The 13,259-nt window shown below is 39.8% G+C and overlaps 1 long non-coding RNA gene across 2 annotated transcripts in view; it reads right to left on the reverse strand.

Moving 5' to 3' along the window:
* LOC109304992 overlaps positions 1–13,259 on the reverse strand; it is a 52,492-nt gene that overhangs the window by 28,664 nt on the left and 10,569 nt on the right. Inside the window, exon 2 of one of the 2 annotated variants that reach the window (XR_002099528.1) lies at positions 1,741–1,839. This is a non-coding gene — a long non-coding RNA (uncharacterized LOC109304992). The remainder of the gene's footprint in view (positions 1–1,740; positions 1,840–13,259) is intronic. The other variant, XR_002099529.1, reaches the window with a different exon arrangement.

The following is a 13,259-nucleotide window of genomic DNA, read 5'->3' on the forward strand; positions in this document are numbered from 1 at the left end:
ACAGCCCTTTAGGCTTCTTCGCTCACACACTTTAGCTAGTATGCATACAGCCCTACTCTTCATGGCTGCCAGCCTTCTGCCCCACACTGGGTTGAACTCAGTCACTGGCCCCTCTCTGGGTCACTCTCTGTCCCCTCCCTGAGGCTTCTCTCTCTGCTCCCTTGCTGGGGTCAGCAGGGTCTTATACCACCATGGCTCCTCATTGGGCTTTTCCTGAGCCCTCCTCTCTTCAGGCTACAGACACTTAGCCTGTGGACCTCCCCCCCACTAGTTACTCTCTAAATTAAATTACCCACTGGATAGTAGGAGCTGGGGTTATAAGGTGCCCCTTCCCACCTTTAACTGGGGAGGCAACTGGTCTGGCATTTCTGGGGAAGTACCCCACCACAGGCAGTCCCACCAGGCCATCCTTCCCCAGGAGGATGCAGTTTTAGGTCTTACCCAGGACTGGGAGCCTCCTACCATCACCATAGCTCCTGCCCTTACCTGCCTTACCTCCAAGATGTTCCTGAACTGCTGCTCAGCTGGGTGGTGTCTTTCCGGCTGCCAGTAGCAGACTACTGGCTCAGCCCTGAGGGCCTGGATCTAAAATGCTCAGCTACCTCCTCCAATCCCAATCAGTGATCACCTCATTAGGGCTAGCCCACGCTTGCAGGCTGCCCTGCTACCTGCTTTCAAGCCTTAAAGTGGCAGGCACCAAAGGTGCTCTGCCACAGGGGGTTTAACCAGGGCGTTTAACTGGTTTAACCCTGGCTCCAGACTCCAGCTGGGGTATGCCTGGTGGGGGACAGTTCCTGCCTCCCCACTCAACCCTTCTCTGCTGGAGCAGACAGCACAGCTCAGCACAGCCCAGGGCTGTAGAGCATGCTGCGTGACTCTGATTTAACTTAAACCCAGAAGCGGTCTGGAACAGAAGTTTCATAAACTGGTTTAACCCAAATCACTTAAGTCTGATACTATATTCAACCAGGTTTATCTTAAACCAGTTTCAGACATTTTTAAATTGGTTTCTGTGCACTGAGCTTCTTTTCTGTTAGAGGTTAAACCAGTTTCTGATGACTTAAATTGGTTTATGTGCAACTTCTTTCCCTAGCCTAGCCTAGAAGGTCTGACTGTCTGTGGCTCATGTCTCAGCTCTGCAGCAGGAAACCTGGAAGTTGGGGTCCTTGCTGTGGAGATGAAAACCCAGTCCTTTCAAATTATAAGAAGTAACAATAAAAGAACAAATACACTCAGGTAGTATTCAAATAAGGGATTGTCTAAATATAAAAGTTGTGGGGATGGGGGAGTCAGTTATTCCAGTAAAAAGGTGCTTATACTGGTACAGCTATTCCCATATGAGAATAAAATGTATCAGCACGATATAAATATGCATGTCTACTGTATAATATGTCAGTATAGCTATGACTAGATAATCACATCCATGGAAATAGTGTTGGTACAATAACTGTGTGTAGACCCAGGCTTCAGTGACAACAGCTCATTGCTCATTTCTATGGTTAGAATATTAATAATGATAAAGTCCTGTGAAACTAATGTGAAACGTGAACGTAATTCTGAAGGGCATCCATTTTAAAATGAATGATATTTTTCAATAGTATGACTAACTTCATTGCCTGTACTGTGTGCAGCAATGGTGAGATCCACTTTAGCCTTGACTCATCAAACTACTCAAGCAGGCACTGACAGATGTCTTTGGTGGAACAACATGCAGAAAAATAAAATTAATCACATACTTACATGTTTTGCTGGATCCAGGGCTTCTGTGAAAAGTGGACAATGAATCTGGAAACTTTCAGGGAACTTTATAAACATTTTAGCTAGTTTTTCCATGTTATTCTGAAATACACTATAAAAATCCAGTGTCATTATTTGCATTTTGCTGTTGGGAAGAATCAAATATGGAAAAAGAACTGAATGTCCAATCATTATTTATACATGTTTATCATGTCTCCTCTTATTCTTTATTAAGGTAATTAATCTGATACTTTTTAATTATTCTTCATATGAAAAGTTTTCTATGCCTTTAATCATACCTGTATCCCTGCTCAAAATCCCCTTCAATTTTGTACTATGCTTTTGTGATGGTGTGACCAGTATTGTACGTAGATAGGTGTACTAATAATTCAGATAATGATATTATATTTTTTCCCTGCATTATTCTTCATTCTGCTCCTTGTGTATTCTAATTATCTTTGTTTATGAACACAGATACATTTACACAAAGGTCTTTTTTGAGCTGTCCGTAATGGTATCTGGAACCATTACCTGAAATTCATACAGCTACAACTCTTTAAAGTATGTAAGTAATTCAGCATTTCCCCTCTGACAAGCAAGGGAGGTCTGTAACCTTGGAAATCATAGCTTATAGGGAAGGCGCTAGGTGGAAAGGCAGCAGAAAGTGGACAGCAGTAAAGGCATCTATTGTTCTTTGATAGGACCCTAAAGGCTGTTGCTTTCCCCAACTGGCACAGACTGGCTTTTCTAAGCCCTGCTGCTGCTCATCACATATACTGCCTCTCTGTATGACCTGTGCTTCAGTGAGTGAAAGAAAATCTTCTGAGCTTTCTCCACCCCATGCGGAAGGTATATGGGATTGACTGTGACATCACACTGGTGAGTCACTTTATTGACTGCTGTGGTATTCCTCTCAATTTACATTGCTGTAAGCAAGAGCAGAAAAGATCTCATGTTTTGTGGTTTAATTCCATTTGCTTGGTCTATATTTTAATTTCATAACTAAAGGGAAAAAACAGATAAAGGTGAATGCATCCAGAATACTATAAAGCTGAAACTTTATACTGAATTAACCTTATTGCACCAATGGCAGTTATTAGGATCTGTCTTCTGATGTGAATGATGTAGTAAATTCTATGCATTGCTGCAGCTGAGAAAAACTGCAGAATAGTCAAATAGCTATTTGATACTGCTCCTTCTCCTGTATCCAGAGTCACTTTTTTGCTCTGCTTTGTTAAAGACAGTAGTACAGACCAAAGCAAGTTTAAATATAGAACATACAAGGTCTGAAGCAAACCCCACTCCAATCAATGAAAAGACTTCAATGGATTTTACTGGCCTTTAGATCAAGCCATTAATGCTTAAAGAATTTAGGCCATAAAATTAACATTCAGTAAGAGGAGGAAATGGTGCTGATTCTGCATCTTTTTCAAGCAGAATGACCAGAGCCATCACTCTATATTCTGCAGACACAACAGTCTGTGGGTTTGCAACATCCCACTGGCAAGTGTTACAGAGAATGAAAATAGCAGTCTTGACAGTAAACACTGGACAGCATTTTTCAGAACTCACGCAGACAGAGTATTCTGGGAAATGAGAAGCATTGCTAACTGGAGTAAGAGAAACCATTATGGTAAACTATAAAACATTTTAAGCATTTACTTTTAAAGGAAAATGTAATATTTATAACATTATAAATATGTAGAATACATTGTCGTGACATTGTATTGCACCTTTTCACTTGTATACAGTGTTTAGAGCTGAAGTAATTAATACAACAGTAGGTTGAGGGTGGTCATGCAAGAATACAATCCTGCAGCCTCAAAGCTAGGCAATATTTGGCACTTGACAATTGTCTGCCTCCTCAGTCATGGTCAGACCCAATTTATTAAGGGTGAATTAAGTCAGTAGGGTTATACAGAGCACTGGCCAATCCATTAATCAGCGTAATGGGGTTTCTTTGAAGGGAGGACTGAATTTCAGGATTGATTTGACTACGCTATGATAACTTTGTGGTTTTCACTAGGATAAGTGATGCTTATTAAATCTGGGAAGAGGCAGAGACATACTCTTCAGGAAATGTAGTGGCAATTACTACTTGGAAAGATGTGAGAGAGTGAGAAAAGTAGAAATGAGGCAATGATTCATGTGGTTAATTACCACTCAACATATGACACGGATAAAATTTGCGGGGAAACAGCCGGGTGTCCATTTGAATCCAGCTTTACTCTGGAATCTTGATTCTTGACAGCTTTTGTCTTAGGTACAAAGCAACTGGCACCTTAGGTGTTCAACTGTATATTGGGGAAGTGGAGAAAATTACTCAGCTCCACTGGACTACAGTGTTGAGCCTGCTCAGATTTCACAATACACTCTTTCTGGTCATTCTCTGGTGACATGGAGGGGTGGTCTCTATTAAAGCTGATGGGTTCAAGAGGAAAGATTTAGACAAAGCTTTGGAAATTAGGGACCATACATGTCTGAACAAAAAGGGAAGAAACTGTTAAGTATCTAGGAACCTGGATAGGTGTGGTGATCAGGAGACTGCCAAATTAATTGCTGGTACCTTCCCATGGTAGGTGTTCAGAAAAAGTACTTGTTCCATAGTGTATCTGTTCCATAATGTAATAAACTAGAATTGGAAATGGACTTCAGGGAACTTACCACCTAAAGAAATTGGGACACAGTGTTGGGGCCCTAATGTCTGGTACTCTTGGAGAAAACCCCTTTTTTTCTAGTCCCTAAACCCTTGTAAGAAGGTAAGGCAGGTATGTCATAGAAAGAGACTGGGGATTGACTGGACAAGTTAGATGAGATGCAAATCATTAGAGAATAAATTTTAATCTGCATTATATGAGTTATTGCTGGATAACTCTCAGATGAGTCAAGTTAACAACCTAATACAACCTAATAAAACCTAATAAAATCACATTCCTTGCACCCTATCTTTCTTCCTGTCTGTCTGGAACAATTTTTCCTTCTTTTCTTATGTACACGTCCTTGTGTGGTTATAATTGCAGGCACAGTTAACGAAAATATAAAAATCTTAATTTTTCAATGAGTTTGATGCTAATACATTTTTGCCTGGGGTCATTGGTTTTTCAATTAGTTCCCTTCTGTATACTTTTCCTTTCTTCTTTTATTATGATTTCTCCCAGTTTGTTTTCCTGTTTGCTTGAGTTTTTCATTTTTTTTAGGGTTTTTTTTTTATTAAGCTTTTGCCCCTTTTCTATTACTATAAAATGGACTATTCACTTTTCCACATCGTTGCCCTCTGCAATCAGGTATTTTTTTTTACTGATGTGGGGTGTACATTGCTATTTCACATTTTTTGTCACTTTACTCCCACCCTGGTAAATGGGTTGTAAAGAGCTATCATTTTCATTTCATATTCCAGGAATGAATTGACAAAGACAACTTTTTTACAACCCAGATGCTTGGAAGTAGGGTGACAAGAATAGCATTGTGCAACCCATACATACCAAGGCAGTATTTTTCACTACAAGAAAACTCTTCAATGTTTATGAAGAAAGGTATTGTTTGATGCTTTCAAAGAGCAAGACTTAACTTGTTAAACCTACGTCTTGGGTGAATAAAGCTTTTCAGATTAAAATTATATGTCTCAGAATGACTTTGCAATTGACTAACACTTGGAAAATGTGCAGTTTTCTACTAAATATACTGGTGACATATGACAAGGTGACTGGCTCTGTGGATGCAGGGAGACCAGTGGATGTGGTATATCTTGATTTTAGCAAGGCTTCTGATATGATCTCCCACAGCATTCTCTCAGGCAAGCAAAGAAAGTATTGCCTGGATAAATGGATTGTAAGGTTGATAGAAAACTGGCTGAAGCATCGGGCTCAGAGAGTAGTAGTCAATGACTCGATGTCTAGTTGGCGGCCAGTGTCAAGTGTGGTGCCCCAGGAGTTGCTCTTGAGGCCAGTTTTTTTAATGTCTTCATCAATGACTTGGAAGATGCCATAGAGTTCACCCTTAGCAAGTTTGCAGGTAAGTTTGCACCAAGCTGGGGGGAGTAGTATATATGTGGGAGGGCAGGGCTAGGATTCAGAGCGATTTAGACCAGTTGGAGGATTGGGCCAAAACGAATCATATTCCACAAGGACAAGTGCAAAGTCCTACACTTAGGACAGAACAACCCCATGCACCAGGACAGGCTGGGGGCTGACTGGCTGGGAAGCAGCTCTCCAGAAGAGGACTTGGGGGTTACAGTAGACAATAAGCTGAATATGAACCAGCAGTGTACCCTTGTTGCCTGGAAGACTAACGGCAACCTGGACTGCATTGGTAGGTGTGTTAATTCCTTGTTATAATATCAACACTGTCTAGCACATAGTGTGCCTGTAGCCTGATTCTACGATTCTCTGACATAAGCCAAAGGGCCAGTTGCAGATCAGCACATCACAAAATACTAAGGGCCTTGAATGCAATGTTTAAAAGGTTGTACATTTCTGAAATGCAGTCTTCTAAAAGGATTATAATGGGCTCACTAGTATTCTGACTTTCAAGTATGTTAAGTCAACTGAGAGAAATATGCTACAGATATATTGCAGGCAATGCACAAACATGGCTACGGGCACACTGTGTGCTAGACAGTGTTGATATTATAACGAGGAATTAAAAGGTTTGCCATTAATAGTAGTAATAAATATATTCTTGCTGAAAACGTTTTCTCATTCAATAATATAATATTTGTAGAATATATTGCAAACATTTTTGGCTTTGGGAGGCAACATGACCTTGTCATTACTGTGTGTTCCTCACATTTATTCCATAGGAAAAAGGTACTTCTCTTTTGGTTCAGTAGCAGTTACTTATGACTATATTTCTTTCTGACAAATAAAGCTGAAATGGTAAAAGAAACCTTTTACCTATGGGCACCTCATTCTTATTAATTTCTACTATTTTTTGTCAGCACCAGAAAATATGTTGTCACAAATGTCACCAAAAATAAATTCATGTGGAAGGTATTTAATTTCACCCTGCCATATACTGCTGACTCCATGTGTGTCCTTCATCAATCAGCACAGGAGTCAAAATTTAAGAATTATAAAGCAGTAGAAAACCAGTCTGATTTCTGAGGTTATATCTATATAGATAGATGTCTGATTATTTAGATATATATCTGAATCTCTCTCTCTTTCTCTCTCTCTTTCTATATAGATAGATCTAGATATCTATATCTATATGTATTTTGATACTGAGTATACAGGCAAAATAAAAAATCACTGTATATATAGAGAGAGCTATAGATCTCTACATATCTATATCTCTATCTTTATCTGTATATCTATATCTATACACTGTTGAATTTGCATTTTTGCATTTATACTCAGCATCAAAATGATGGATCTGTATTAAATTCCAATATGCTCCACAAGTATTGCCAAAGCTACTTTATACAGCACAAAGTAATTTATACATGGATTGTTCAGCCCATCACCTGGATTTTTCCTTTCGAGTGATTGGCCAATTTCAGTGAAATGCAGCCTGGAGTGAGTGGGTATAACTCCTACAGATTTCTTTTTGAGCCAAATTCAGCTATGACATAAATGAAGGTGAAAGTTATGTTCCAGTTTAGTTGTAAAGCTTCCATGCAAGGTGAGTGAATAATGGTCAAGTATTAATGAGACCAAGGGAGAAGGCAGCAACAAGAATTGTAACTTGATTTCTCTGTGGTTCCTTTTGTTTGCTAGGTTCCACCCAGGGCCCCAAAATGACTCCTGTCACTTCGGAATAATGGTAAAAAATGTCACTTAGTGGGAATGTATTAATTTCAACATTCACGTAGGAAAGGTAGATATTTTATAGCTTTCACTACTCCATAAAGAGAGAGTTTCACATAAAGGACCTAATTAAATAATCAGTATCAATAGTGTATATGGTGTCAATCCAAGCATGGAAATCAGGTCTCCATAGATAACTGCATAGAGGGTAGGTTGTCGAAGAATATATCATATAAAATTAAATGAAAATAAGAAACATTCCTTTTTAGGCACTGAGTAAGAATCATGCAAAATGGAGTCTAGAAGGACAAGCTACTGAAACAAAATTAAAACAACGAAAACACATATGGCAAAAATCAGGATGCTGACTAGAGGGAGAGCGATCCAACTTTGCCCTCTGGAATTTCTTAGGTATTAATGTTGCATAAAACTTTGCTGCAACTCCTTCCTTATGAATAAAATTTAAACTTGAAACCTAATAGGATATTTATACATGTAGCCATAGCTGGGCTTTTCATGCAGTCATCAGCTTTCATATCTGTAATATATAGAAACCTTCCATTGGAAAAGAAAGATTGATTGACTTTTCAAATTAGCATGTTGTATTACTTGCTTTGGTATGTGAAGTTAAATGTTGCATTTGAGAACTGGCTGAAAACCAAGATGAGGCCCCATTGGACTTTGAAAACTCCACAGACTGCTGTAGAATTCAGATATAACCTTGTGTTGCCATCCATTTGGACCTAATTAGATGCAGCAGTATCAAAGCCTTTAACAGGTTTCCTGATTATTTTTAAAGCTTACAATAGTGGTTTTTGAGTCTCTCTTTCCACATTTCAAAAGCATCCTGTTAACTAATTCTGCACTTCACTAGATAGAAATAAAAATGCAAGATGGACTGGGCTCCCAGGGCCACATCTTAAGGTGTCATTGATTTGCCTGAGAGCTGCTGTAACTTCCATGTAGTCTCACAGAAACAAAGGGTAGCTGAGCTTCAGTGTGGTAGTTTGACATTATATTGATGCCCCCTACCAGTTAGCTTCCTATGTCCTTCTGTAATGAAAGTAGGATGGTGGCCTTTGTATGGGCTCTAATTACCAGGGGATTTCCATTTTACCTTGTGCATAAAAATCTAAAACAAAATATTGATGTTTTCTTATCTTTCTGTTTTGGGGGAAGAGTGAGAAGGTTGGAGAAAGGGTATTGTGGTATTACCATATAAAGTTATTTTAAAAAGCACATTACTAGAGGCCAGGAAAGTATACACAAGACAGAAAGAAAAGATATTTTAGTTGACCAGCTGAAAGCACACTCCTGAAAGAAAAAACATTATCAAAGATACCTCACTGACACAAACAGCCTTCCTGTCTCTTAAAATGCAAGTATTTCTTGATAGGGTTACCTCAAAATTTAAAAATGAGATATAGATTATGTTCCTTTCAAGGACAGGTCCAGAGAGTACGAGATTCCTTTATAGTGGCTACGTAAAAGATTTTTCTTTAGAACAAGTGGCAACAGTTCATGTTTTTAGTGTTAGGTACCCTTGACTCAATTCCCAGCAGCTTCCCATGGCAACATGCTTTATGCATACCTGCCAGCTGGTGGGGTCTGAGAAACCCAGTGAAAAACTTCGTCTGATAAAAAATATGTACATTCATGTAAAATGTGATTATATTCTGGCCTTCATTTTTGTAGGAAGTGCATTCTTTGCTCTTATGTTTTAAACAACAGTGGGTAATTTCTTTATAAAACAGACGTACCAAACATGAAAGAAAGCTATATCTAAGTTGACTGAGTTTATTTTTGGGGGGTCGTTGATGGTATAGCAGTTCTGTTAGCAAAGTGGTGATGCTTGATGGAAAGGATGAAGGGAGCAATTTATCAGTTGCTAAATGAAATTTTCCACCTATCTAAAATGTCTATTTTTAAAAGCATGTTTTTTAAAAACACTTAAAAACATGAGAGCTATAATTTCTCATGAGAAATAAAAATCTTTCCTTTATAGTAAAGGAAAGATTTGAAAAACAGCTATGTAGTGCTTTTGAGGGAAGAAGAGAAATGGTTAAGACAATGCAAGAACAGAGCCCAAATGTGGCCAATACATGCATCAGTACAACATCCCGCCACTCTCTGAAGCTTCTTTCTTGATATCCAACATCTTTCTTTAAAAAAAGTCCTCAGTTGTTAGGTTGCAAAGAAAACCTAAGCAAACTGAAGTGCTAACTGAAGCAGAGAAGTGTCCAGATCTACATTTAAAAGGTTTGCCAGGGTAACTAAAGCAGCAAATCCTCTTAGTATAGGCTTATAGAAATGCTTTTGCCAATGTATCTTATATCAGTTTGCCAGCAAAGTGAGATCTAGTGGTAAAAACCACTTTTAGGTTGGTATAACTATATCTTCAGAAAGGGTTTTCCTGGTGTAAAATGTTGCAAAAATTAACACATTCAACAAATATTACTGGCAAAAAGTCTAGTTTGAAGTTTGTTGGCTTGAGTCTTCAGTGAGCCTGAAACACTGGCTCCAAGAACTACCCTATTTAGCTCACTAAGGGGTTAACTGAGATACCCAATGATGAAAGTTTGAACATCAACATTTTTAGCTATTTTTTCCTCTTGTAATGAAAGAGATGGGAGGTCATGTAGTCTGAATGAATCTCATTTTGATACCAGTAATGGGTGGTCCTCGGGAAATCCTACATCTTATTTTCAATTCCCAACCAAGAAGACCCAATGCCTGATAGGCCCATGGTGAAGTTTGGGGACATATTCAAGAATTACATAACCTATTGTGCACAGTCTCATTTGGCAACATGCTGAAGGTGGAGCTAGGAAGACTGCCACCACTTTCTTCCCAGTTTGACCCTATGTTGTGTAAGGGTCTTCAAAATCTAATTCTGGCAGCTACAATTTTTTGATAAAGTTAAGCATATGAGATTTACACGTGTTAAAAACTCCTCCTCTTCCAGATTCAGTCCTTCTGATTTTTTCAGAAAAATATCCAGGATTTCTCCTTGATACGAAGGGTTTTGAGTCCCCTTTTCTTCCTGGGAATGTACCCAGTTCTCATTTTCAAGGATGTGCATGCACACTGAAGTATGTTCATTGTTACTACACATGTGCAAATGTCTTTTGTAGGATTGAAATAACTGAAAAATGGAGAAATGTTTAAATTTCTAAACAAGATTCTATTTCCAGTTTTAAACTAAAATCTTTCAGGAAAAAATATACAAAAAGTATGAGAAATGAAAAATATGTGAAAATCAAACAAAAACAATGCTTTCAAATTCACAGTAATTTCCATGCACTTTTAGTTTCATTTAGTGACCAGCTTTGCTAATAATAAAGTAATTGCCTTAGAGGTCATTAAAACTGAATGCACTATCTACATCAGACTTTCCAAACCAACTCACTGTTATTAACATACCCACCGGGCAAATATTTTTTTAAACCTGTCAACAGTTTCAACTCTCAAAGCTCTTTTGATAGTGTATGTATCCTGTAATTATCATATGATCCTTAGGTGCATTTATTTTGGACCTCACACTGCTACAAATAACTTTTTTTAAAGCAACAAGGTTTCTCCATCCCAGTGAGCACATCTACACATGCCATTAATGCACAGGAATAAACTGTGGAGATTATTACTCTACAGTTTATTGCTCCCAGGGAGCTCCCAGGCATGCAGTTTACATGTGTGCCTGGACTGCAGTACATTAAGCTGGGTTGCAGCAGCTCCAGTTGGCAGGGGGTTCAGCCTGCCAGCTTGGGACTGCTCTGACTGTGCTCAGTTGCTCTGGAGGGACTGGCTGGGGCATGAGGGTGTGCTGGTGTAGATTTCATAAATGTTTAGGGTCGGAAGGGACCTTAGTAGATCACTGAGTCCAACCCCCTGACCTGGGTAGGAAAGAGTGCTGGGGTCAGGTGACCCCAGCCAGCTGCTTGTCCAGTCTTCTCTGAAAGACCTACAGGGTAGGGGAGAGCACCACCTCCCTTGGAAGCCCATTCCATATTCTGGTAACCCTCACCTTAAAGAAGTTCTTCCCAATGTCTAATCTAAATCTGCTCTCTGTCAGTTTGTAGCCGTTGTTTCTAGTAACTCCAAGGCGTGCCCTGGTAAACACAGCATCTCCTATTCCTTGCTGTCCCCCCCGATGAATTTGTAGAAGGGCACTAGCTCCCCTCTCAGCCTTCTCTTGCAGAGGCTGAAGAGATGTAGGTCCCTCAGTCTCTCCTTGTAGGGCCTTACCTACAAGCCCCTAACCATCTGAATAGCCCTCCTTTGGACCCTTTCAAGGTTTTCCACATCCCTCTTGAAGTGGGGCGCCTAAAACTGAATGCAGTATTCCAGCTGCAGCCTTACCAGTGCCACATAGAGGGGAAATATCACCTCCTTGGACCTGTTCGTGATGCACCTGCTAATGCATGATAGACTGCGGTTAGCTTTACTGATCAATTAGTCATGTTGACAACTCATGTTCATCTTGGAGTTGCCTGTGACTCCAAGATCCTTTTCTGCTGCTGTGCTGCTTAGGAAGTCATCTCACAGTCTGTATGTGTGCTGGTAATTCTTTCTTCCTAGGTGCAGTATTTTGCACTTATCTTTGTTAACCTGCATCCTATTCTGTTCTGCCCACTTTTCCAACCTGTCCAAATCCATCTGAATCCATTCCCTGCCACTAGTGTGCTTACTTTGCCCCATAATTTGGTGTCATCTGCAAATTTGGCTGGCAGGCAGCCCCCACACTGAAGCACCCGTATGCCCCAGCCAGCCGAGTTGGTGTCTACATGTGCACTGCTGCACATGAAAAAACTCCGTAGCAGGAGTAGTACTTGTATTTACAAATATTACCCTGCTTCAGACTTCATTAGTTTTGTGTGTCCCAATAGAGGTACATGTAGATGACAAAATATTTTCTGTGCAGTTAGTCAACTTGTAGCAAAACCCCCAGTTTTTCTTTTTTTTCTTTTAAAATGCATTCCTCCCCTTCCCCCAACCATTCCTGACTTTGTCTCTCCCTCTCTATTCCCTATAGATAAGTATAAGTAAGCTAAGATATAGGATAAGTTTTAACATTTTATTTTAGGTAGTAAGTTTTATTTTTCTCTCTCCTCTTTGCAAATAAGTGCCCTGCTATTTTGATACAGATATCCACTGTTTTATAAGTGATAATTATTATGTTTGTATTGATTTTTTTACTGCTTTTATATTGTGTGATTACTGGTTTAGGCCTATATATGTAAGTTAGCATAAGTCATGTCAAGTTTCCATCTTGTAATGTCAAGCCTCCATTGTATCCCCATGCCCGGTTGTATAACCTATGACTCATACTACCCCTCCTATGTAACTTGGCTTCTGAATGAATGGGGATGAATGAGGGTGCTTGAGAGACAATGGCAGTAGGTCTAAAAATAGCTCCTTCTGAATGACTGAACTATCAACACCAATACCTGGACCAATGACCCAGCCATTGGAACCACCCCTGGCACTCAAGAAACAAAAGATGAGGCAACCCACCATTGTGCCAAGGCTGCACATGCTCAGTAGGAACATCTGGAACCCTCTGGAACAGGGCTGACCTTGCTTGGACAGGCCTTCCCATAGGAGATCATAGGTAGTCTACCCCATAAAAAGGCGTAGTGAAGACTGACTTCTTGGGAACGACAGACCAGCTTCACGTCACACTGCCTATCCACCCCATTGGCCCTGCCGGCGACCCCCCTCTGGACCACACTGAGCTGAAGGAGACCCCAACTGGCCATCGAGGACCCACTTTCA

The sequence above is a fragment of the Gavialis gangeticus genome, unplaced genomic scaffold (assembly GCF_001723915.1).
Source record: "Gavialis gangeticus isolate Ggan-Ray unplaced genomic scaffold, GavGan_comp1, whole genome shotgun sequence".
In the NCBI taxonomy this organism is placed as follows: domain Eukaryota; kingdom Metazoa; phylum Chordata; order Crocodylia; family Gavialidae; genus Gavialis; species Gavialis gangeticus.